The sequence below is a fragment of the Balaenoptera physalus genome (genome assembly GCF_965194825.1).
Source record: "Balaenoptera physalus genome assembly, contig: HAP1_SCAFFOLD_1156, whole genome shotgun sequence".
NCBI lineage: Eukaryota > Metazoa > Chordata > Mammalia > Artiodactyla > Balaenopteridae > Balaenoptera > Balaenoptera physalus.
This window is the reverse complement of record NW_028125638.1, coordinates 80,858-106,241: the sequence shown is the minus strand read 5'-3', so window position 1 is coordinate 106,241 and position 25,384 is coordinate 80,858. Positions and strand designations below refer to the sequence as shown.

The 25,384-nt window shown below is 48.7% G+C and overlaps 1 long non-coding RNA gene across 1 annotated transcript in view; it reads left to right on the top strand.

Moving 5' to 3' along the window:
* The window catches only part of LOC309653783, a 69,924-nt gene that overhangs the window by 9,235 nt on the left and 35,305 nt on the right, over nucleotides 1-25,384 (top strand). Inside the window, exons 2-4 of the long non-coding RNA XR_014259469.1 lie at nucleotides 234-685; nucleotides 8,864-9,315; nucleotides 17,494-17,945. This is a non-coding gene — a long non-coding RNA (uncharacterized lncRNA). The remainder of the gene's footprint in view (nucleotides 1-233; nucleotides 686-8,863; nucleotides 9,316-17,493; nucleotides 17,946-25,384) is intronic.

Sequence of the window (25,384 nt, the reverse complement as noted above, 5' to 3'; positions counted from 1 at the left end):
GCACTGTCCCTAACTAGGTCTCAGACAGTACACCTAAATCAGACCCTGACACTGTCCCTAAGCAAGGCCCTGACACTACTCCTAACTCAGTCCCTTACACTGTACCTAACAAAGTCTCTGATGCTAGGCCTAACTCAGGCCCTGAAACCGTCTGTAACTAAGGCCCTGCTGCCATCACTATCAAAAGTCCTGACATTATCCTGAGCTAATATCCTGACCTATGTCTTTCCAAGGTCCTGAAACTGTCCCAAAGTAAGCCCTGACGCTGTCCCTAAGTGAAGACCTGAGGCTGTCCCTACCTCAGGCCCTGAAGCTTTCCTTAACTGAAGCCTTGACGCTCTGACTAATTCAGGCCCTGATCATGTACCTAACGAAGACCTTAATGCTGATCCAGCAAAGACGCTGATGCTGCTCCAAAGTCATGCCCTGACAGTGTGCCCAGCTAAGGGCCTGATGCTAAGCCTCACTCAGGCCCTGTCGCTCTCCCTAAGTCAGGCCCTGACACTGTCACTAACGAAGGCCCTGACTCTACTCCTAATTCAGTCCCGTACATTGTATCTAACAAAGGCTCTGATGCTAGTCGTAACTCAGGGCCTGACACTGTCTCTAACTAAGGGCTGCTGCCATCAACATCTAAAGTCCTGACATTATCCGGAGCTAATAACCTGTCCCATGTCTTACCAAGGTCCTGACACTGTCCCAAAGTAAGCCCTGACGCTATCCCTAAGTGAGGCCCTGAAGCTTTCCCTAACTAACTCAGGCCTTGATGCTGTGACTAACTCAGACCCTGAACATGCCTTTAACTAAGACCCTAAGGCTGATCCAACAGAGACCCTGATGCTGCTCCTAAGTCATGCCTTGATAGTGTCCCCCACTAAGTGTCTGATGCTAGGCCTCACTCAGACCCTAACGCTCTCCCTAAGTCAGGCTCTGATGCTGTCCCTACCTGAAGCCCTGACACTGGTTCTAAATAAGGATCTGATACTCTCAGTAACTAAGGTTTTGAGACTATGCTTAGGTCCTTTCCTGACACTATCCCTAGACCATAACCTGACCCTGTCCCTAGCAAATGTCGTGCCTCTTATGCTAACTACAGCCCTGCTGCTGTCCTTAACTAAGGGCCTAAAATTACTCTCGAGGCTGTGATCCTGTCCGTACCTAAGGCCTCGATGTTCGTCCTAATTCAGGGCCTGACACTGTCCCTAACTAAGGCCCTGCTGCCGTCAATATCTAAAGTCCTGACACTATCCTGAGCTAATTTCTTGACCCATCTCTTACCAAGGTCCTGAAACTGTCCCTAAGGAAGCCCTGATGCTGTCTCTAAGTGAGGCCTTGAGGCTGTCCCTAATAGAGGCCCTGATAATATCTTTAACATAGCCCCTGAGGCTGATCCTACCGTGGCTCTTATGCTGCTCCTAAGTCATGCCCTGACACTGTCTCTAGCTAAGGCCGTGACGCTAGGCCTCACTCAGGCCCTGTCCCACTCCCTAAGTCAGGCTCTGACGCTGTTCCTACCCGAAGCCCTGACACTCACTGCTCCTAAATTAGGTCCTGATGTGCTAAGTAACTAAGGTCTTGACACTATCCCTAGGTCATTTCCTGACACTCTCCCTAGACCTTAACCTAACCTTCTCTTTAGCTAATGTCGAGATGAGCTAAAGAGAGTCTTTAGAACGAGATTCTTTCATCTTCTGAATATAGTTTTCTTCAAAACATAATTTTTATAGTGTTACTAACTTTAAACAAAATGTACTCAACTGCTGTGGAATATTCCTTCATAGGAGCGTGCATGGTTCACTTGTGCATCTGCTTGTGGTGGTGTTCAGGTTGCTTTCAGCTGTAGATCCCCTTATGCTAGCTAAATCCCTGATTCTGTCCGTAAATGAGGCCCTGAATTTAGGTCCGAGGCCGTGAACCTGTCCCTAACTGGGGCCTGGAGGCTCGTCCTAATGCAGGCCCTGACACTGTCCCTAACTAAGGCTCTGACACTACACCTAACTCAGTCACTGACACTGTACCTAACAAAGGCTCTGATGCTAGTCCTAACTTAGGCCCTGACACTGCCTCTAACTAAGGCCCTGCTGCCGTCAATATCTGAACACCTGATATTATCCTGAGCTAATAGCCTGACCCATGTCTTACCAAGGTCCTGAAACTTTCCCAAAGTAAGCCCTGACGCTGTCCCTAAGTGAGGCCTTGAGGCTATCCCTAACGGAGGCCCTGATAATAGCTTTAACCAAGACCCTAATGCTGATCCTACAGAGGCCTTTATGCTGCTCCTAAGTCATGCCCTGATACTGTCCCTTACTCAGGCCCTAAAGATAGGCCTCACTTAGGCCCTGTTGCTGTACCTTAGTTAGGCTCTGATGCTGTCCATACATCAAGCCCTGGCGCTGGTCCTGATTAAGGCGCTCACGCTGCTGCTAACTAAGGCCCTGATGCTCTGAATAACTAAGGTCTTCTCGTTATCCCTTGGTCATTTCCTTTCACTATCTCTGGCCTGGAACCTGACTCTGTCCCGAGATAATCTCCTGCATCTTATGCTAACTGAAACCCTAATGCTCTCCCTAACTAAGGCCCTGACTACTCCTAACTAAGGCCATGTCACTGAATCTAACAAAGGCCCGGAATCTGTCCTTAATATAGTCCCTGCTGCCAGCAATAACTAAAATCCTGACACTCTCCTGAGCTAATATTCTGACTCATTTCTAACCAAGGTCCAGACACTGTCCCTAAGAAAGCCCTGTCGCTGTCTTTAAGTGAAGACCTGAGGCTGTCTGTAACTCAGACCCTGAAGCTTTCCCTAACTGAGGCCTTGACACTGTGACTAACTAGGGCTCTGGTCATGTCTTTAACTAAGAGCCTAAAGCTGATCCAACAAAGGCACTGATGCTGCTCCTAAGTCATTCCCTGACAGTGTCCCCAGCTAAGGGCCTGACATTAGGCCTCACTCAGGCCCTGTCGCTCTCCCTAAGTCAGGCCCTGATGCTGTCCCTACCTGAAGCCCTAACACTGCTTCTGAAGAAGTCCCTGAGAGTCTCGGTAACAAAGGTCTTCACACTATCCTTAGGTCATTTCCTGACACGATTCCAAGCCTTTACCCTAACCCTGTCCTGAGCTAATGTCCTACCTCTTATGCTAACTAAAGACCTTATGCTGGCCTAATTCAGGCATTGAATTTAGTCCCAAGGCCGCTAGACTGTCCCCTACTCGGCTCGATGCCCTTACCGTCACAATGTTCCATGACCACTGTCATCACAATGCTCCACGCCCTTGTCATCACAATGCTCCATAACCCGTGTCATCACAAGGCTCCATGACCTTTGTCATCGCAATGCTCCATGCCATTGTCATCACAATGCTCCATGCCCTTATCATCACAATGCTCCATGACCCCTTTCATCACAATGCTCCATGACCCTTGTCTAAAATGCTACATGCCTGTGAAATCACAAAGCTCCATACTCCCTGTCATCACAAGTCACCATGACTCTTGTCATCACAATGTTTCATGGCCCCTGTCATTCAAAATGCCTTATGACCACTGTCATACAAATGTTCCATGGCCCTTGTCATCACAATGCCCCGTGACCCCTGTCATCACAATGTTCCAGGGCCCCTGTCATCACAATGAGCCATGACCCCTTTCATCACAATGCTCCAGGTCCGTTTTCATCACAATGCTCCATGAGCCCTGTCATCACAATGTTCCCTGGCCTTTGTCATCACAATTCTCCATGGCCCCTGTAATCACAGTGCTCCATGACAACGTTCATCACATTGCTTCAGGACCACTGCCATCATAATGCCACATGAGCCCTGTCATCACAATGCTCCATGGCCCTTGTCATCACAATGCTCTAAATTCCTTGCAATCAAAATGCTCCTTGACCCTTTCATCACAATGTTACAGTACCCCTTTCTTCACAATGCTCCATGCCGCTGGTCACCACAGTGCTCCATGACTTTTGTCACCACAATGCTCCATGTCCCTTGTCATTAAAATATTCCATGGCCCCTGTCATCACAATGCTGCATGATCCTTATAATCTCAATGCTCCATGATCCTCGTCATCACAAATCTCCACGCATTTGTCATCACAATGCTGATGACCCCTGTCATCCCAATGCTCCATGACCCCTGTCATCCCAATGCTCCATAGCACTTTTCATCACAATGCTACATGACCACTTTTATCACAATGCTCCATGCCGCTGGTCACCACAATGCTCCATGACCTCTGTCATCACAATGCTTCATGTCCCTTGTCATTAAAATGCTCCATGGACCCTGTCATCACAATGCTGCATGATCCTTATAATCTCAATGCTCCATGGTCCTCGTCATCACAAATCTCCACGCATTTGTCATTACAATGCTCCATGACCCCTGTCAGCCCAATTCTCCATAGCACTTTTCATCACAATGCTACATGACCACTTTTATCACAATGTTCCTTGACCACTTTAATGACAATGCTCCATGACCACTTTCATCACAATGCCCCATGACCCCTGTCTTCAAAATGCTCCATGGCCCTTGTCACCACAATGCTCCAGGACCCGTCATCACAATTCTCCATGGCCCTTGTCATCACAATGCTCCATGGCGCTTGTCATCACAATGATCCAGAGCCTTAGTGCTTGAGTTGGGATTAGTCTCATTGCCTCAATTAGGGACAATGTCATTGCCTGAATTGGGAGTAGTGTCAGAGCCTTAGTTAGGGACAGCGCCAGGGCGAGTTGGGAGTAGTGCAAGTGCTTTAGTTAGGGACAGTGCCAGTGCTTGCTTTTGGAGTAGTGTCAGGGCCAGAGTTAGGGACAGTGTCAGTGGCTGAGATGGGAATAGTGTCAGGGCCTTAGTTACGGACATTGTCAGTGCCTAAGTTGGGATTTTTGTCGGGGTCTTTATTATGGACAGTGTCAGGGCCTGAGTTAAGAGTAGTGTCAAGGCCTTAATTTGGAAGAGTGTCAGTGACTCAGTTTGGAGTAGTTTCAGACCCTTAGTTAGGAAGAGCGTCAGTGCCTGAGTTGGGAGTAGTGACATGGCCTAAGTTATGGACAGTGTCAGGGTCTGAGTTAGGAATAGTCTCAGGACGTTAGTTAGGGACAGTGTCACTGACTGTGTTAGGAATAGTGTCAGGGCCTAAGTTAGGAGTAGTCTGAGACCGGTAGTTAGGAACAGTGTCAGGGCCTGAGTTGTGAGTAGTTTCAGGGCCTTAGAGAAAGTGTCATTGCCGGAGTTGGGAGTTATGTCAGGGCCTTAGTTAGGGACAGTGTCAGTGCCTGAGTTGGGAGTAGTGTCAGGGCCTAGTTAGGGACAGGGTCAGTGCCTGAGTTGTGAGTAGTTTCAAGGCCTTAGTTAGAGAAAGTGTCAGTGCCGGATTTGGGAGTTATGTCAGGGCCTTAGTTAGGGACAGTGTCAGTGCCTGAGTTGGGAGTAGTGTCAGGGCCTAGTTAGAGAAAGTGTCAGTGCCGGAGTTGAGAGTAGTGTCAGGGCCTTAGTTAGGGACAGTGTCAGTGCCTGAGTTGGGATTAGTGTCAGGGCCTAGTTAGGGACAGTGTCAGTGGCTGTGATGGTAGTAGTGTCAGGGTCTTAGTTAGGGAGAGTGTCAGTGCCTGAGTTGGTAATAGTCTCAGGGTCTTTTTTGGGGACAGCATCAGGGCATGAGTTAAAAGTAGTGTCAAGGCCTTAGTTAGGGAGAGTGTCAGTTACTGTGTAGGGAGTAGTATCAGGCCCTTCGTTAGGGACAGTGTCAGGGTCTGAGGTAGAAGTAGTCTCAGGGCCTTAGTTAGGTAGTGTGTCAGTGCCTAAGTAAGTAGTAGTGTGAGGGCCTTAGTTAGGGACAGTGTCAATGCCTGTGTTGGGAGTAGTGTCAGAGCCTTAGTTAGAGACAGCATCAGTGCCTGCGTTGGGAGTAGTGTCAGGGCCTTACTTAGGGACAGCGTCAGTGCCTGAGTTAGGAGTAGTGTGATGGCCGTAGTTAGGGACACTCTCAGTGCCAGAGTTGGGGGTAGTGGCAGGCCTTTGTTAGGGACTGTGCCAGGGCCTGAGTTAAGAGTAGTGTCAGGGCCTTAGTTAGAGACAGTGTTAGTGCCTGAGTTCAGAGTAATGTCAGGGCCTTAGTTAGGGACAATGTCAGTGCCTAGTTTGGGAGTAGTGTCAGGGCCTTAGTTAGGGACAGTGTCAGTGCCTGAGTTGGGAGTACTGTCAGGGCGTATTTCGGGACAGTCTCAGTGCCTTTGTTGGGATTAGTGTCAGGGTCTTTGTTAGGAACAATGTCAGTGCCTGAGTTGGGAGTTGTGTCAGGACATTAGTTATGGACAGTGTCAGTGCCTGAGTTGGGAGTAGTGTCAGGGCCTTAGTTAGGGACAGTGACAGTGCCTAAGTTGGGAGTAATGTCAGGGCCTTAGTTAGGGACAGTGTCATTGCCTGAGTTGGGACTAATATCAGTGCCTTAGTTAGGGACAGTGTCAGGGCCTGAATTGGGAGTAGTCTCTGAGCCGTAGTTAGGAACAGTGTCAGTGACTGACTTGGGAGTACTCTCGGGGTCTTAGTTAAGGTCAGTGTCAGGGCATGAGTTAAGTATTGTGTCAAAGCCTTAGTTACGGAGAGTGTCAGTTGTTGAATTAAGAGAAGTGTAATGGCCTTATGTAGTGACAGTGACAGTGCCTGAGTTAGGAGTGGAGTCAGGGCCTTATTTACGGTAGTGTCAGTGCCTGCATTAGGAGTAGTGTCAGGGCCTTAGTTAGGGACAGTGTCAGTGCCTGAGTTGAGAGTAGTGTCAGGACATTAATTAGGGAGAGTGTCAGTGCCTGAGTTGGGAGTAGTGCCAGTGCCTTAGTTAGAGACAGCGCCAGTGCTTGAGTTGGGAGTAGTGTCAGGGCCATAGTTAGGGATGGTGTCAGTTGCTGAGATGGGAGTAGTGTCAGTCCCTTAGTTACAGACAGTGCCAGGGCCTGAGTTGGGATTAGTTTCAGGGTCTTTATTATGGACTGTGTCAGGGCCTGAGTTAAGAGTAGTGTCAAGGCCTTAATTAGGGAGAGTGTCACTGTCTGAGTTGGGAGTAGGGTCAGACCCTTAGTTAAGGGACAGCGTCAGTGTCTGAGTTAGGAATAGTGCCAGAGCCTAAGTTACGGACAGTGCCAGGGCCTGAGTTAGGAGTAGTCTCAGACCGGTAGTTAGTAACAGTGTAAGGGCCTCAGTTGTGAGTAGTTTCAGGGCCTTAGTTAGCAAAAGTGTCAATGCCGGAATTGGGAGTAATGTCAGGGCTTACTTAGGGAGAGTGTCAGTGCCTGAGGTGGAAGTAGTATCAGGGCCTTAGTTAAGGAGAGTGTCAGTGCCTGAGTTCAGAGTACTGTCAGGGCATATTTAGGGACAGTCTCAGTGTCTATTTTGGGAGTAGTGTCACAGCCTTAGTTAGTGACATTGTCAGTGCCTGAGTAAGGAGTAGTGTCCGGGCCTTAGTTAGGGACAGTGTCAGTTGCTTAGTTAGGAGTAGTGTCACGGCCTAAGTTAGGGCCAGTGTCAGTGCCTGAGTCAGGAGTAGAGTCAGGGCCTAAGTTAGGGACAGTGTCATTGCTTGAGATAGGAGTAGTGTCAGGGCCTTAGTTAGGAGTAGCATCAGTGCCTTCGTTAGTTATTGTATCAGCGCCTCAGTTAGGAATAGTTTCAGGGCCTTATTTAGGGACAGTGTTAGTGCCTGAGTTAGGAGTTGTGTCGGCCTTAGTTAGGGACCTTTTCAGGGCCTGAGTTAGGAGTAATGTCAGGGCCTTCCTTAAGTATTGTGTCAGCGCCTGAGTTAGGAATAGTGTCAGGGCCTTAGTTAGGGACATTGTCAGGGCATGATTTAGGAGTTGTGTTAGGGCGTGAGCTATGAATAGTGTCGGGGCCTTAGTTAGTGACAGTGTCAGTGCTGAGTTTGGAGTAGTATCAGGGCCTTAGTTAGAGACAGTGTCAGGGACTGAGTTAGGTGTATGTCAGGGCCTTAGTTAGGGAGAGTGTCAGTGCCTGATTTAGGAGTAGTGCCAGAGGCTTTGTTAGGGACAGTGTCAGGGCCTGAGTTAAGAGTAGTGTCACAGCTGTACTTAGGACCAGTGTCAGGGCCTTAGTTAAGTCCAACATCAGCGCCTATGATAGGAATCAGATCAGGACCTGTGTTACAAGTAATGTCAGGGCCTTATTTAAGAACAGTGTCAGGGCCTGAGTCCTGACTTACTCCTTTCTCTCCTCACTAAGGACTTTTGACACTACTGCTAATTCAGGCCCTGATAATGTCCCTAACTAAGGCCCTGACACTTTCCCTGGCTAAGGCCCTGACCTTCTCCTAAGTCAGGCCCTGATACTGTCCCTAACAATGGCCCTGACACTACACCTAACGGAGGCCCCGACATGATACCTAACAAAGGCTTTGTTGCTAGTCCAAACTAAAGCCCTAAAATTGGTCCTAAATAAGGCCTTGACACCAATCCTAACTCAGGCCCTAAAACTGTCCCTAACTAAGGCCCTGATAGTATGCCTAACTCAGGCCCTCATACGATTCCTAACAATGGCTCTGATGCTAGTCCAAACTAAGGCCCTGAAATTGGTCCTAAATAAGGCCTTGACACTAATCCTAACTCAGGCCCTAGCACTGTCCCTAACTAGGTCTCAGACAGTACACCTAAATCAGACCCTGACACTGTCCCTAAGCAAGGCCCTGACACTACTCCTAACTCAGTCCCTTACACTGTACCTAACAAAGTCTCTGATGCTAGGCCTAACTCAGGCCCTGAAACCGTCTGTAACTAAGGCCCTGCTGCCATCACTATCAAAAGTCCTGACATTATCCTGAGCTAATATCCTGACCTATGTCTTTCCAAGGTCCTGAAACTGTCCCAAAGTAAGCCCTGACGCTGTCCCTAAGTGAAGACCTGAGGCTGTCCCTACCTCAGGCCCTGAAGCTTTCCTTAACTGAAGCCTTGACGCTCTGACTAATTCAGGCCCTGATCATGTGCCTAACGAAGACCTTAATGCTGATCCAGCAAAGACGCTGATGCTGCTCCAAAGTCATGCCCTGACAGTGTGCCCAGCTAAGGGCCTGATGCTAAGCCTCACTCAGGCCCTGTCGCTCTCCCTAAGTCAGGCCCTGACACTGTCACTAACGAAGGCCCTGACTCTACTCCTAATTCAGTCCCGTACATTGTATCTAACAAAGGCTCTGATGCTAGTCGTAACTCAGGGCCTGACACTGTCTCTAACTAAGGGCTGCTGCCATCAACATCTAAAGTCCTGACATTATCCGGAGCTAATAACCTGTCCCATGTCTTACCAAGGTCCTGACACTGTCCCAAAGTAAGCCCTGACGCTATCCCTAAGTGAGGCCCTGAAGCTTTCCCTAACTAACTCAGGCCTTGATGCTGTGACTAACTCAGACCGTGAACATGCCTTTAACTAAGACCCTAAGGCTGATCCAACAGAGACCCTGATGCTGCTCTTAAGTCATGCCTTGATAGTGTCCCCCACTAAGTGTCTGATGCTAGGCCTCACTCAGACCCTAACGCTCTCCCTAAGTCAGGCTCTGATGCTGTCCCTACCTGAAGCCCTGACACTGGTTCTAAATAAGGATCTGATACTCTCAGTAACTAAGGTTTTGAGACTATGCTTAGGTCCTTTCCTGACACTATCCCTAGACCATAACCTGACCCTGTCCCTAGCAAATGTCGTGCCTCTTATGCTAACTACAGCCCTGCTGCTGTCCTTAACTAAGGGCCTAAAATTACTCTCGAGGCTGTGATCCTGTCCGTACCTAAGGCCTCGATGTTCGTCCTAATTCAGGGCCTGACACTGTCCCTAACTAAGGCCCTGCTGCCGTCAATATCTAAAGTCCTGACACTATCCTGAGCTAATTTCTTGACCCATCTCTTACCAAGGTCCTGAAACTGTCCCTAAGGAAGCCCTGATGCTGTCTCTAAGTGAGGCCTTGAGGCTGTCCCTAATAGAGGCCCTGATAATATCTTTAACATAGCCCCTGAGGCTGATCCTACCGTGGCTCTTATGCTGCTCCTAAGTCATGCCCTGACACTGTCTCTAGCTAAGGCCGTGACGCTAGGCCTCACTCAGGCCCTGTCCCACTCCCTAAGTCAGGCTCTGACGCTGTTCCTACCCGAAGCCCTGACACTCACTGCTCCTAAATTAGGTCCTGATGTGCTAAGTAACTAAGGTCTTGACACTATCCCTAGGTCATTTCCTGACACTCTCCCTAGACCTTAACCTAACCTTCTCTTTAGCTAATGTCGAGATGAGCTAAAGAGAGTCTTTAGAACGAGATTCTTTCATCTTCTGAATATAGTTTTCTTCAAAACATAATTTTTATAGTGTTACTAACTTTAAACAAAATGTACTCAACTGCTGTGGAATATTCCTTCATAGGAGCGTGCATGGTTCACTTGTGCATCTGCTTGTGGTGGTGTTCAGGTTGCTTTCAGCTGTAGATCCCCTTATGCTAGCTAAATCCCTGATTCTGTCCGTAAATGAGGCCCTGAATTTAGGTCCGAGGCCGTGAACCTGTCCCTAACTGGGGCCTGGAGGCTCGTCCTAATGCAGGCCCTGACACTGTCCCTAACTAAGGCTCTGACACTACACCTAACTCAGTCACTGACACTGTACCTAACAAAGGCTCTGATGCTAGTCCTAACTTAGGCCCTGACACTGCCTCTAACTAAGGCCCTGCTGCCGTCAATATCTGAACACCTGATATTATCCTGAGCTAATAGCCTGACCCATGTCTTACCAAGGTCCTGAAACTTTCCCAAAGTAAGCCCTGACGCTGTCCCTAAGTGAGGCCTTGAGGCTATCCCTAACGGAGGCCCTGATAATAGCTTTAACCAAGACCCTAATGCTGATCCTACAGAGGCCTTTATGCTGCTCCTAAGTCATGCCCTGATACTGTCCCTTACTCAGGCCCTAAAGATAGGCCTCACTTAGGCCCTGTTGCTGTACCTTAGTTAGGCTCTGATGCTGTCCATACATCAAGCCCTGGCGCTGGTCCTGATTAAGGCGCTCACGCTGCTGCTAACTAAGGCCCTGATGCTCTGAATAACTAAGGTCTTCTCGTTATCCCTTGGTCATTTCCTTTCACTATCTCTGGCCTGGAACCTGACTCTGTCCCGAGATAATCTCCTGCATCTTATGCTAACTGAAACCCTAATGCTCTCCCTAACTAAGGCCCTGACTACTCCTAACTAAGGCCATGTCACTGAATCTAACAAAGGCCCGGAATCTGTCCTTAATATAGTCCCTGCTGCCAGCAATAACTAAAATCCTGACACTCTCCTGAGCTAATATTCTGACTCATTTCTAACCAAGGTCCAGACACTGTCCCTAAGAAAGCCCTGTCGCTGTCTTTAAGTGAAGACCTGAGGCTGTCTGTAACTCAGACCCTGAAGCTTTCCCTAACTGAGGCCTTGACACTGTGACTAACTAGGGCTCTGGTCATGTCTTTAACTAAGAGCCTAAAGCTGATCCAACAAAGGCACTGATGCTGCTCCTAAGTCATTCCCTGACAGTGTCCCCAGCTAAGGGCCTGACATTAGGCCTCACTCAGGCCCTGTCGCTCTCCCTAAGTCAGGCCCTGATGCTGTCCCTACCTGAAGCCCTAACACTGCTTCTGAAGAAGTCCCTGAGAGTCTCAGTAACAAAGGTCTTCACACTATCCTTAGGTCATTTCCTGACACGATTCCAAGCCTTTACCCTAACCCTGTCCTGAGCTAATGTCCTACCTCTTATGCTAACTAAAGACCTTATGCTGGCCTAATTCAGGCATTGAATTTAGTCCCAAGGCCGCTAGACTGTCCCCTACTCGGCTCGATGCCCTTACCGTCACAATGTTCCATGACCACTGTCATCACAATGCTCCACGCCCTTGTCATCACAATGCTCCATAACCCGTGTCATCACAAGGCTCCATGACCTTTGTCATCGCAATGCTCCATGCCATTGTCATCACAATGCTCCATGCCCTTATCATCACAATGCTCCATGACCCCTTTCATCACAATGCTCCATGACCCTTGTCTAAAATGCTACATGCCTGTGAAATCACAAAGCTCCATACTCCCTGTCATCACAAGTCACCATGACTCTTGTCATCACAATGTTTCATGGCCCCTGTCATTCAAAATGCCTTATGACCACTGTCATACAAATGTTCCATGGCCCTTGTCATCACAATGCCCCGTGACCCCTGTCATCACAATGTTCCAGGGCCCCTGTCATCACAATGAGCCATGACCCCTTTCATCACAATGCTCCAGGTCCGTTTTCATCACAATGCTCCATGAGCCCTGTCATCACAATGTTCCCTGGCCTTTGTCATCACAATTCTCCATGGCCCCTGTAATCACAGTGCTCCATGACAACGTTCATCACATTGCTTCAGGACCACTGTCATCATAATGCCACATGAGCCCTGTCATCACAATGCTCCATGGCCCTTGTCATCACAATGCTCTAAATTCCTTGCAATCAAAATGCTCCTTGACCCTTTCATCACAATGTTACAGTACCCCTTTCTTCACAATGCTCCATGCCGCTGGTCACCACAGTGCTCCATGACTTTTGTCACCACAATGCTCCATGTCCCTTGTCATTAAAATATTCCATGGCCCCTGTCATCACAATGCTGCATGATCCTTATAATCTCAATGCTCCATGATCCTCGTCATCACAAATCTCCACGCATTTGTCATCACAATGCTGATGACCCCTGTCATCCCAATGCTCCATGACCCCTGTCATCCCAATGCTCCATAGCACTTTTCATCACAATGCTACATGACCACTTTTATCACAATGCTCCATGCCGCTGGTCACCACAATGCTCCATGACCTCTGTCATCACAATGCTTCATGTCCCTTGTCATTAAAATGCTCCATGGACCCTGTCATCACAATGCTGCATGATCCTTATAATCTCAATGCTCCATGGTCCTCGTCATCACAAATCTCCACGCATTTGTCATTACAATGCTCCATGACCCCTGTCAGCCCAATTCTCCATAGCACTTTTCATCACAATGCTACATGACCACTTTTATCACAATGTTCCTTGACCACTTTAATGACAATGCTCCATGACCACTTTCATCACAATGCCCCATGACCCCTGTCTTCAAAATGCTCCATGGCCCTTGTCACCACAATGCTCCAGGACCCGTCATCACAATTCTCCATGGCCCTTGTCATCACAATGCTCCATGGCGCTTGTCATCACAATGATCCAGAGCCTTAGTGCTTGAGTTGGGATTAGTCTCATTGCCTCAATTAGGGACAATGTCATTGCCTGAATTGGGAGTAGTGTCAGAGCCTTAGTTAGGGACAGCGCCAGGGCGAGTTGGGAGTAGTGCAAGTGCTTTAGTTAGGGACAGTGCCAGTGCTTGCTTTTGGAGTAGTGTCAGGGCCAGAGTTAGGGACAGTGTCAGTGGCTGAGATGGGAATAGTGTCAGGGCCTTAGTTACGGACATTGTCAGTGCCTAAGTTGGGATTTTTGTCGGGGTCTTTATTATGGACAGTGTCAGGGCCTGAGTTAAGAGTAGTGTCAAGGCCTTAATTTGGAAGAGTGTCAGTGACTCAGTTTGGAGTAGTTTCAGACCCTTAGTTAGGAAGAGCGTCAGTGCCTGAGTTGGGAGTAGTGACATGGCCTAAGTTATGGACAGTGTCAGGGTCTGAGTTAGGAATAGTCTCAGGACGTTAGTTAGGGACAGTGTCACTGACTGTGTTAGGAATAGTGTCAGGGCCTAAGTTAGGAGTAGTCTGAGACCGGTAGTTAGGAACAGTGTCAGGGCCTGAGTTGTGAGTAGTTTCAGGGCCTTAGAGAAAGTGTCATTGCCGGAGTTGGGAGTTATGTCAGGGCCTTAGTTAGGGACAGTGTCAGTGCCTGAGTTGGGAGTAGTGTCAGGGCCTAGTTAGGGACAGGGTCAGTGCCTGAGTTGTGAGTAGTTTCAAGGCCTTAGTTAGAGAAAGTGTCAGTGCCGGATTTGGGAGTTATGTCAGGGCCTTAGTTAGGGACAGTGTCAGTGCCTGAGTTGGGAGTAGTGTCAGGGCCTAGTTAGAGAAAGTGTCAGTGCCGGAGTTGAGAGTAGTGTCAGGGCCTTAGTTAGGGACAGTGTCAGTGCCTGAGTTGGGATTAGTGTCAGGGCCTAGTTAGGGACAGTGTCAGTGGCTGTGATGGTAGTAGTGTCAGGGTCTTAGTTAGGGAGAGTGTCAGTGCCTGAGTTGGTAATAGTCTCAGGGTCTTTTTTGGGGACAGCATCAGGGCATGAGTTAAAAGTAGTGTCAAGGCCTTAGTTAGGGAGAGTGTCAGTTACTGTGTAGGGAGTAGTATCAGGCCCTTCGTTAGGGACAGTGTCAGGGTCTGAGGTAGAAGTAGTCTCAGGGCCTTAGTTAGGTAGTGTGTCAGTGCCTAAGTAAGTAGTAGTGTGAGGGCCTTAGTTAGGGACAGTGTCAATGCCTGTGTTGGGAGTAGTGTCAGAGCCTTAGTTAGAGACAGCATCAGTGCCTGCGTTGGGAGTAGTGTCAGGGCCTTACTTAGGGACAGCGTCAGTGCCTGAGTTAGGAGTAGTGTGATGGCCGTAGTTAGGGACACTCTCAGTGCCAGAGTTGGGGGTAGTGGCAGGCCTTTGTTAGGGACTGTGCCAGGGCCTGAGTTAAGAGTAGTGTCAGGGCCTTAGTTAGAGACAGTGTTAGTGCCTGAGTTCAGAGTAATGTCAGGGCCTTAGTTAGGGACAATGTCAGTGCCTAGTTTGGGAGTAGTGTCAGGGCCTTAGTTAGGGACAGTGTCAGTGCCTGAGTTGGGAGTACTGTCAGGGCGTATTTCGGGACAGTCTCAGTGCCTTTGTTGGGATTAGTGTCAGGGTCTTTGTTAGGAACAATGTCAGTGCCTGAGTTGGGAGTTGTGTCAGGACATTAGTTATGGACAGTGTCAGTGCCTGAGTTGGGAGTAGTGTCAGGGCCTTAGTTAGGGACAGTGACAGTGCCTAAGTTGGGAGTAATGTCAGGGCCTTAGTTAGGGACAGTGTCATTGCCTGAGTTGGGACTAATATCAGTGCCTTAGTTAGGGACAGTGTCAGGGCCTGAATTGGGAGTAGTCTCTGAGCCGTAGTTAGGAACAGTGTCAGTGACTGACTTGGGAGTACTCTCGGGGTCTTAGTTAAGGTCAGTGTCAGGGCATGAGTTAAGTATTGTGTCAAAGCCTTAGTTACGGAGAGTGTCAGTTGTTGAATTAAGAGAAGTGTAATGGCCTTATGTAGTGACAGTGACAGTGCCTGAGTTAGGAGTGGAGTCAGGGCCTTATTTACGGTAGTGTCAGTGCCTGCATTAGGAGTAGTGTCAGGGCCTTAGTTAGGGACAGTGTCAGTGCCTGAGTTGAGAGTAGTGTCAGGACATTAATTAGGGAGAGTGTCAGTGCCTGAGTTGGGAGTAGTGCCAGTGCCTTAGTTAGAGACAGCGCCAGTGCTTGAGTTGGGAGTAGTGTCAGGGCCATAGTTAGGGATGGTGTCAGTTGCTGAGATGGGAGTAGTGTCAGTCCCTTAGTTACAGACAGTGCCAGGGCCTGAGTTGGGATTAGTTTCAGGGTCTTTATTATGGACTGTGTCAGGGCCTGAGTTAAGAGTAGTGTCAAGGCCTTAATTAGGGAGAGTGTCACTGTCTGAGTTGGGAGTAGGGTCAGACCCTTAGTTAAGGGACAGCGTCAGTGTCTGAGTTAGGAATAGTGCCAGAGCCTAAGTTACGGACAGTGCCAGGGCCTGAGTTAGGAGTAGTCTCAGACCGGTAGTTAGTAACAGTGTAAGGGCCTCAGTTGTGAGTAGTTTCAGGGCCTTAGTTAGCAAAAGTGTCAATGCCGGAATTGGGAGTAATGTCAGGGCTTACTTAGGGAGAGTGTCAGTGCCTGAGGTGGAAGTAGTATCAGGGCCTTAGTTAAGGAGAGTGTCAGTGCCTGAGTTCAGAGTACTGTCAGGGCATATTTAGGGACAGTCTCAGTGTCTATTTTGGGAGTAGTGTCACAGCCTTAGTTAGTGACATTGTCAGTGCCTGAGTAAGGAGTAGTGTCCGGGCCTTAGTTAGGGACAGTGTCAGTTGCTTAGTTAGGAGTAGTGTCACGGCCTAAGTTAGGGCCAGTGTCAGTGCCTGAGTCAGGAGTAGAGTCAGGGCCTAAGTTAGGGACAGTGTCATTGCTTGAGATAGGAGTAGTGTCAGGGCCTTAGTTAGGAGTAGCATCAGTGCCTTCGTTAGTTATTGTATCAGCGCCTCAGTTAGGAATAGTTTCAGGGCCTTATTTAGGGACAGTGTTAGTGCCTGAGTTAGGAGTTGTGTCGGCCTTAGTTAGGGACCTTTTCAGGGCCTGAGTTAGGAGTAATGTCAGGGCCTTCCTTAAGTATTGTGTCAGCGCCTGAGTTAGGAATAGTGTCAGGGCCTTAGTTAGGGACATTGTCAGGGCATGATTTAGGAGTTGTGTTAGGGCGTGAGCTATGAATAGTGTCGGGGCCTTAGTTAGTGACAGTGTCAGTGCTGAGTTTGGAGTAGTATCAGGGCCTTAGTTAGAGACAGTGTCAGGGACTGAGTTAGGTGTATGTCAGGGCCTTAGTTAGGGAGAGTGTCAGTGCCTGATTTAGGAGTAGTGCCAGAGGCTTTGTTAGGGACAGTGTCAGGGCCTGAGTTAAGAGTAGTGTCACAGCTGTACTTAGGACCAGTGTCAGGGCCTTAGTTAAGTCCAACATCAGCGCCTATGATAGGAATCAGATCAGGACCTGTGTTACAGGTAATGTCAGGGCCTTATTTAAGAACAGTGTCAGGGCCTGAGTCCTGACTTACTCCTTTCTCTCCTCACTAAGGACTTTTGACACTACTGCTAATTCAGGCCCTGATAATGTCCCTAACTAAGGCCCTGACACTTTCCCTGGCTAAGGCCCTGACCTTCTCCTAAGTCAGGCCCTGATACTGTCCCTAACAATGGCCCTGACACTACACCTAACGGAGGCCCCGACATGATACCTAACAAAGGCTTTGTTGCTAGTCCAAACTAAAGCCCTAAAATTGGTCCTAAATAAGGCCTTGACACCAATCCTAACTCAGGCCCTAAAACTGTCCCTAACTAAGGCCCTGATAGTATGCCTAACTCAGGCCCTCATACGATTCCTAACAATGGCTCTGATGCTAGTCCAAACTAAGGCCCTGAAATTGGTCCTAAATAAGGCCTTGACACTAATCCTAACTCAGGCCCTAGCACTGTCCCTAACTAGGTCTCAGACAGTACACCTAAATCAGACCCTGACACTGTCCCTAAGCAAGGCCCTGACACTACTCCTAACTCAGTCCCTTACACTGTACCTAACAAAGTCTCTGATGCTAGGCCTAACTCAGGCCCTGAAACCGTCTGTAACTAAGGCCCTGCTGCCATCACTATCAAAAGTCCTGACATTATCCTGAGCTAATATCCTGACCTATGTCTTTCCAAGGTCCTGAAACTGTCCCAAAGTAAGCCCTGACGCTGTCCCTAAGTGAAGACCTGAGGCTGTCCCTACCTCAGGCCCTGAAGCTTTCCTTAACTGAAGCCTTGACGCTCTGACTAATTCAGGCCCTGATCATGTACCTAACGAAGACCTTAATGCTGATCCAGCAAAGACGCTGATGCTGCTCCAAAGTCATGCCCTGACAGTGTGCCCAGCTAAGGGCCTGATGCTAAGCCTCACTCAGGCCCTGTCGCTCTCCCTAAGTCAGGCCCTGACACTGTCACTAACTAAGGCCCTGACTCTACTCCTAATTCAGTCCCGTACATTGTATCTAACAAAGGCTCTGATGCTAGTCGTAACTCAGGGCCTGACACTGTCTCTAACTAAGGGCTGCTGCCATCAACATCTAAAGTCCTGACATTATCCGGAGCTAATAACCTGTCCCATGTCTTACCAAGGTCCTGACACTGTCCCAAAGTAAGCCCTGACGCTATCCCTAAGTGAGGCCCTGAAGCTTTCCCTAACTAACTCAGGCCTTGATGCTGTGACTAACTCAGACCCTGAACATGCCTTTAACTAAGACCCTAAGGCTGATCCAACAGAGACCCTGATGCTGCTCCTAAGTCATGCCTTGATAGTGTCCCCCACTAAGTGTCTGATGCTAGGCCTCACTCAGACCCTAACGCTCTCCCTAAGTCAGGCTCTGATGCTGTCCCTACCTGAAGCCCTGACACTGGTTCTAAATAAGGATCTGATACTCTCAGTAACTAAGGTTTTGAGACTATGCTTAGGTCCTTTCCTGACACTATCCCTAGACCATAACCTGACCCTGTCCCTAGCAAATGTCGTGCCTCTTATGCTAACTACAGCCCTGCTGCTGTCCTTAACTAAGGGCCTAAAATTACTCTCGAGGCTGTGATCCTGTCCGTACCTAAGGCCTCGATGTTCGTCCTAATTCAGGGCCTGACACTGTCCCTAACTAAGGCCCTGCTGCCGTCAATATCTAAAGTCCTGACACTATCCTGAGCTAATTTCTTGACCCATCTCTTACCAAGGTCCTGAAACTGTCCCTAAGGAAGCCCTGATGCTGTCTCTAAGTGAGGCCTTGAGGCTGTCCCTAATAGAGGCCCTGATAATATCTTTAACATAGCCCCTGAGGCTGATCCTACCGTGGCTCTTATGCTGCTCCTAAGTCATGCCCTGACACTGTCTCTAGCTAAGGCCGTGACGCTAGGCCTCACTCAGGCCCTGTCCCACTCCCTAAGTCAGGCTCTGACGCTGTTCCTACCCGAAGCCCTGACACTCACTGCTCCTAAATTAGGTCCTGATGTGCTAAGTAACTAAGGTCTTGACACTATCCCTAGGTCATTTCCTGACACTCTCCCTAGACCTTAACCTAACCTTCTCTTTAGCTAATGTCGAGATGAGCTAAAGAGAGTCTTTAGAACGAGATTCTTTCATCTTCTGAATATAGTTTTCTTCAAAACATAATTTTTATAGTGTTACTAACTTTAAACAAAATGTACTCAACTGCTGTGGAATATTCCTTCATAGGAGCGTGCATGGTTCACTTGTGCATCTGCCTGTGGTGGTGTTCAGGTTGCTTTCAGCTGTAGATCCCCTTATGCTAGCTAAATCCCTGATTCTGTCCCTAAATGAGGCCCTGAATTTAGGTCCGAGGCCTTGAACCTGTCCCTAACTGGGGCCTGGAGGCTCGTCCTAATGCAGGCCCTGACACTGTCCCTAACTAAGGCTCTGACACTACACCTAACTCAGTCACTGACACTGTACCTAACAAAGGCTCTGATGCTAGTCCTAACTTAGGCCCTGACACTGCCTCTAACTAAGGCCCTGCTGCCGTCAATATCTGAACACCTGATATTATCCTGAGCTAATAGCCTGACCCATGTCTTACCAAGGTCCTGAAACTTTCCCAAAGTAAGCCCTGACGCTGTCCCTAAGTGAGGCCTTGAGGCTATCCCTAACGGAGGCCCTGATAATAGCTTTAACCAAGACCCTAATGCTGATCCTACAGAGGCCTTTATGCTGCTCCTAAGTCATGCCCTGATACTGTCCCTTACTCAGGCCCTAAAGATAGGCCTCACTTAGGCCCTGTTGCTGTACCTTAGTTAGGCTCTGATGCTGTCCATACATCAAGCCCTGGCGCTGGTCCTGATTAAGGCGCTCACGCTGCTGCTAACTAAGGCCCTGATGCTCTGAATAACTAAGGTCTTCTCGTTATCCCTTGGTCATTTCCTTTCACTATCTCTGGCCTGGAACCTGACTCTGTCCCGAGATAATCTCCTGCATCTTATGCTAACTGAAACCCTAATGCTCTCCCTAACTAAGGCCCTGACTACTCCTAACTAAGGCCATGTCACTGAATCTAACAAAGGCCCGGAATCTGTCCTTAATATAGTCCCTGCTGCCAGCAATAACTAAAATCCTGACACTCTCCTGAGCTAATATTCTGACTCATTTCTAACCAAGGTCCAGACACTGTCCCTAAGAAAGCCCTGTCGCTGTCTTTAAGTGAAGACCTGAGGCTGTCTGTAACTCAGACCCTGAAGCTTTCCCTAACTGAGGCCTTGACACTGTGACTAACTAGGGCTCCGGTCATGTCTTTAACTAAGAGCCTAAAGCTGATCCAACAAAGGCACTGATGCTGCTCCTAAGTCATTCCCTGACAGTGTCCCCAGCTAAGGGCCTGACATTAGGCCTCACTCAGGCCCTGTCGCTCTCCCTAAGTCAGGCCCTGATGCTGTCCCTACCTGAAGCCCTAACACTGCTTCTGAAGAAGTCCCTGAGAGTCTCAGTAACAAAGGTCTTCACACTATCCTTAGGTCATTTCCTGACACGATTCCAAGCCTTTACCCTAACCCTGTCCTGAGCTAATGTCCTACCTCTTATGCTAACTAAAGACCTTATGCTGGCCTAATTCAGGCATTGAATTTAGTCCCAAGGCCGCTAGACTGTCCCCTACTCGGCTCGATGCCCTTACCGTCACAATGTTCCATGACCACTGTCATCACAATGCTCCACGCCCTTGTCATCACAATGCTCCATAACCCGTGTCATCACAAGGCTCCATGACCTTTGTCATCGCAATGCTCCATGCCATTGTCATCACAATGCTCCATGCCCTTATCATCACAATGCTCCATGACCCCTTTCATCACAATGCTCCATGACCCTTGTCTAAAATGCTACATGCCTGTGAAATCACAAAGCTCCATACTCCCTGTCATCACAAGTCACCATGACTCTTGTCATCACAATGTTTCATGGCCCCTGTCATTCAAAATGCCTTATGACCACTGTCATACAAATGTTCCATGGCCCTTGTCATCACAATGCCCCGTGACCCCTGTCATCACAATGTTCCAGGGCCCCTGTCATCACAATGAGCCATGACCCCTTTCATCACAATGCTCCAGGTCCGTTTTCATCACAATGCTCCATGAGCCCTGTCATCACAATGTTCCCTGGCCTTTGTCATCACAATTCTCCATGGCCCCTGTAATCACAGTGCTCCATGACAACGTTCATCACATTGCTTCAGGACCACTGTCATCATAATGCCACATGAGCCCTGTCATCACAATGCTCCATGGCCCTTGTCATCACAATGCTCTAAATTCCTTGCAATCAAAATGCTCCTTGACCCTTTCATCACAATGTTACAGTACCCCTTTCTTCACAATGCTCCATGCCGCTGGTCACCACAGTGCTCCATGACTTTTGTCACCACAATGCTCCATGTCCCTTGTCATTAAAATATTCCATGGCCCCTGTCATCACAATGCTGCATGATCCTTATAATCTCAATGCTCCATGATCCTCGTCATCACAAATCTCCACGCATTTGTCATCACAATGCTGATGACCCCTGTCATCCCAATGCTCCATGACCCCTGTCATCCCAATGCTCCATAGCACTTTTCATCACAATGCTACATGACCACTTTTATCACAATGCTCCATGCCGCTGGTCACCACAATGCTCCATGACCTCTGTCATCACAATGCTTCATGTCCCTTGTCATTAAAATGCTCCATGGACCCTGTCATCACAATGCTGCATGATCCTTATAATCTCAATGCTCCATGGTCCTCGTCATCACAAATCTCCATGCATTTGTCATTACAATGCTCCATGACCCCTGTCAGCCCAATTCTCCATAGCACTTTTCATCACAATGCTACATGACCACTTTTATCACAATGTTCCTTGACCACTTTAATGACAATGCTCCATGACCACTTTCATCACAATGCCCCATGACCCCTGTCTTCAAAATGCTCCATGGCCCTTGTCACCACAATGCTCCAGGACCCGTCATCACAATTCTCCATGGCCCTTGTCATCACAATGCTCCATGGCGCTTGTCATCACAATGATCCAGAGCCTTAGTGCTTGAGTTGGGATTAGTCTCATTGCCTCAATTAGGGACAATGTCATTGCCTGAATTGGGAGTAGTGTCAGAGCCTTAGTTAGGGACAGCGCCAGGGCGAGTTGGGAGTAGTGCAAGTGCTTTAGTTAGGGACAGTGCCAGTGCTTGCTTTTGGAGTAGTGTCAGGGCCAGAGTTAGGGACAGTGTCAGTGGCTGAGATGGGAATAGTGTCAGGGCCTTAGTTACGGACATTGTCAGTGCCTAAGTTGGGATTTTTGTCGGGGTCTTTATTATGGACAGTGTCAGGGCCTGAGTTAAGAGTAGTGTCAAGGCCTTAATTTGGAAGAGTGTCAGTGACTCAGTTTGGAGTAGTTTCAGACCCTTAGTTAGGAAGAGCGTCAGTGCCTGAGTTGGGAGTAGTGACATGGCCTAAGTTATGGACAGTGTCAGGGTCTGAGTTAGGAATAGTCTCAGGACGTTAGTTAGGGACAGTGTCACTGACTGTGTTAGGAATAGTGTCAGGGCCTAAGTTAGGAGTAGTCTGAGACCGGTAGTTAGGAACAGTGTCAGGGCCTGAGTTGTGAGTAGTTTCAGGGCCTTAGAGAAAGTGTCATTGCCGGAGTTGGGAGTTATGTCAGGGCCTTAGTTAGGGACAGTGTCAGTGCCTGAGTTGGGAGTAGTGTCAGGGCCTAGTTAGGGACAGGGTCAGTGCCTGAGTTGTGAGTAGTTTCAAGGCCTTAGTTAGAGAAAGTGTCAGTGCCGGATTTGGGAGTTATGTCAGGGCCTTAGTTAGGGACAGTGTCAGTGCCTGAGTTGGGAGTAGTGTCAGGGCCTAGTTAGAGAAAGTGTCAGTGCCGGAGTTGAGAGTAGTGTCAGGGCCTTAGTTAGGGACAGTGTCAGTGCCTGAGTTGGGATTAGTGTCAGGGCCTAGTTAGGGACAGTGTCAGTGGCTGTGATGGTAGTAGTGTCAGGGTCTTAGTTAGGGAGAGTGTCAGTGCCTGAGTTGGTAATAGTCTCAGGGTCTTTTTTGGGGACAGCATCAGGGCATGAGTTAAAAGTAGTGTCAAGGCCTTAGTTAGGGAGAGTGTCAGTTACTGTGTAGGGAGTAGTATCAGGCCCTTCGTTAGGGACAGTGTCAGGGTCTGAGGTAGAAGTAGTCTCAGGGCCTTAGTTAGGTAGTGTGTCAGTGCCTAAGTAAGTAGTAGTGTGAGGGCCTTAGTTAGGGACAGTGTCAATGCCTGTGTTGGGAGTAGTGTCAGAGCCTTAGTTAGAGACAGCATCAGTGCCTGCGTTGGGAGTAGTGTCAGGGCCTTACTTAGGGACAGCGTCAGTGCCTGAGTTAGGAGTAGTGTGATGGCCGTAGTTAGGGACACTCTCAGTGCCAGAGTTGGGGGTAGTGGCAGGCCTTTGTTAGGGACTGTGCCAGGGCCTGAGTTAAGAGTAGTGTCAGGGCCTTAGTTAGAGACAGTGTTAGTGCCTGAGTTCAGAGTAATGTCAGGGCCTTAGTTAGGGACAATGTCAGTGCCTAGTTTGGGAGTAGTGTCAGGGCCTTAGTTAGGGACAGTGTCAGTGCCTGAGTTGGGAGTACTGTCAGGGCGTATTTCGGGACAGTCTCAGTGCCTTTGTTGGGATTAGTGTCAGGGTCTTTGTTAGGAACAATGTCAGTGCCTGAGTTGGGAGTTGTGTCAGGACATTAGTTATGGACAGTGTCAGTGCCTGAGTTGGGAGTAGTGTCAGGGCCTTAGTTAGGGACAGTGACAGTGCCTAAGTTGGGAGTAATGTCAGGGCCTTAGTTAGGGACAGTGTCATTGCCTGAGTTGGGACTAATATCAGTGCCTTAGTTAGGGACAGTGTCAGGGCCTGAATTGGGAGTAGTCTCTGAGCCGTAGTTAGGAACAGTGTCAGTGACTGACTTGGGAGTACTCTCGGGGTCTTAGTTAAGGTCAGTGTCAGGGCATGAGTTAAGTATTGTGTCAAAGCCTTAGTTACGGAGAGTGTCAGTTGTTGAATTAAGAGAAGTGTAATGGCCTTATGTAGTGACAGTGACAGTGCCTGAGTTAGGAGTGGAGTCAGGGCCTTATTTACGGTAGTGTCAGTGCCTGCATTAGGAGTAGTGTCAGGGCCTTAGTTAGGGACAGTGTCAGTGCCTGAGTTGAGAGTAGTGTCAGGACATTAATTAGGGAGAGTGTCAGTGCCTGAGTTGGGAGTAGTGCCAGTGCCTTAGTTAGAGACAGCGCCAGTGCTTGAGTTGGGAGTAGTGTCAGGGCCATAGTTAGGGATGGTGTCAGTTGCTGAGATGGGAGTAGTGTCAGTCCCTTAGTTACAGACAGTGCCAGGGCCTGAGTTGGGATTAGTTTCAGGGTCTTTATTATGGACTGTGTCAGGGCCTGAGTTAAGAGTAGTGTCAAGGCCTTAATTAGGGAGAGTGTCACTGTCTGAGTTGGGAGTAGGGTCAGACCCTTAGTTAAGGGACAGCGTCAGTGTCTGAGTTAGGAATAGTGCCAGAGCCTAAGTTACGGACAGTGCCAGGGCCTGAGTTAGGAGTAGTCTCAGACCGGTAGTTAGTAACAGTGTAAGGGCCTCAGTTGTGAGTAGTTTCAGGGCCTTAGTTAGCAAAAGTGTCAATGCCGGAATTGGGAGTAATGTCAGGGCTTACTTAGGGAGAGTGTCAGTGCCTGAGGTGGAAGTAGTATCAGGGCCTTAGTTAAGGAGAGTGTCAGTGCCTGAGTTCAGAGTACTGTCAGGGCATATTTAGGGACAGTCTCAGTGTCTATTTTGGGAGTAGTGTCACAGCCTTAGTTAGTGACATTGTCAGTGCCTGAGTAAGGAGTAGTGTCCGGGCCTTAGTTAGGGACAGTGTCAGTTGCTTAGTTAGGAGTAGTGTCACGGCCTAAGTTAGGGCCAGTGTCAGTGCCTGAGTCAGGAGTAGAGTCAGGGCCTAAGTTAGGGACAGTGTCATTGCTTGAGATAGGAGTAGTGTCAGGGCCTTAGTTAGGAGTAGCATCAGTGCCTTCGTTAGTTATTGTATCAGCGCCTCAGTTAGGAATAGTTTCAGGGCCTTATTTAGGGACAGTGTTAGTGCCTGAGTTAGGAGTTGTGTCGGCCTTAGTTAGGGACCTTTTCAGGGCCTGAGTTAGGAGTAATGTCAGGGCCTTCCTTAAGTATTGTGTCAGCGCCTGAGTTAGGAATAGTGTCAGGGCCTTAGTTAGGGACATTGTCAGGGCATGATTTAGGAGTTGTGTTAGGGCGTGAGCTATGAATAGTGTCGGGGCCTTAGTTAGTGACAGTGTCAGTGCTGAGTTTGGAGTAGTATCAGGGCCTTAGTTAGAGACAGTGTCAGGGACTGAGTTAGGTGTATGTCAGGGCCTTAGTTAGGGAGAGTGTCAGTGCCTGATTTAGGAGTAGTGCCAGAGGCTTTGTTAGGGACAGTGTCAGGGCCTGAGTTAAGAGTAGTGTCACAGCTGTACTTAGGACCAGTGTCAGGGCCTTAGTTAAGTCCAACA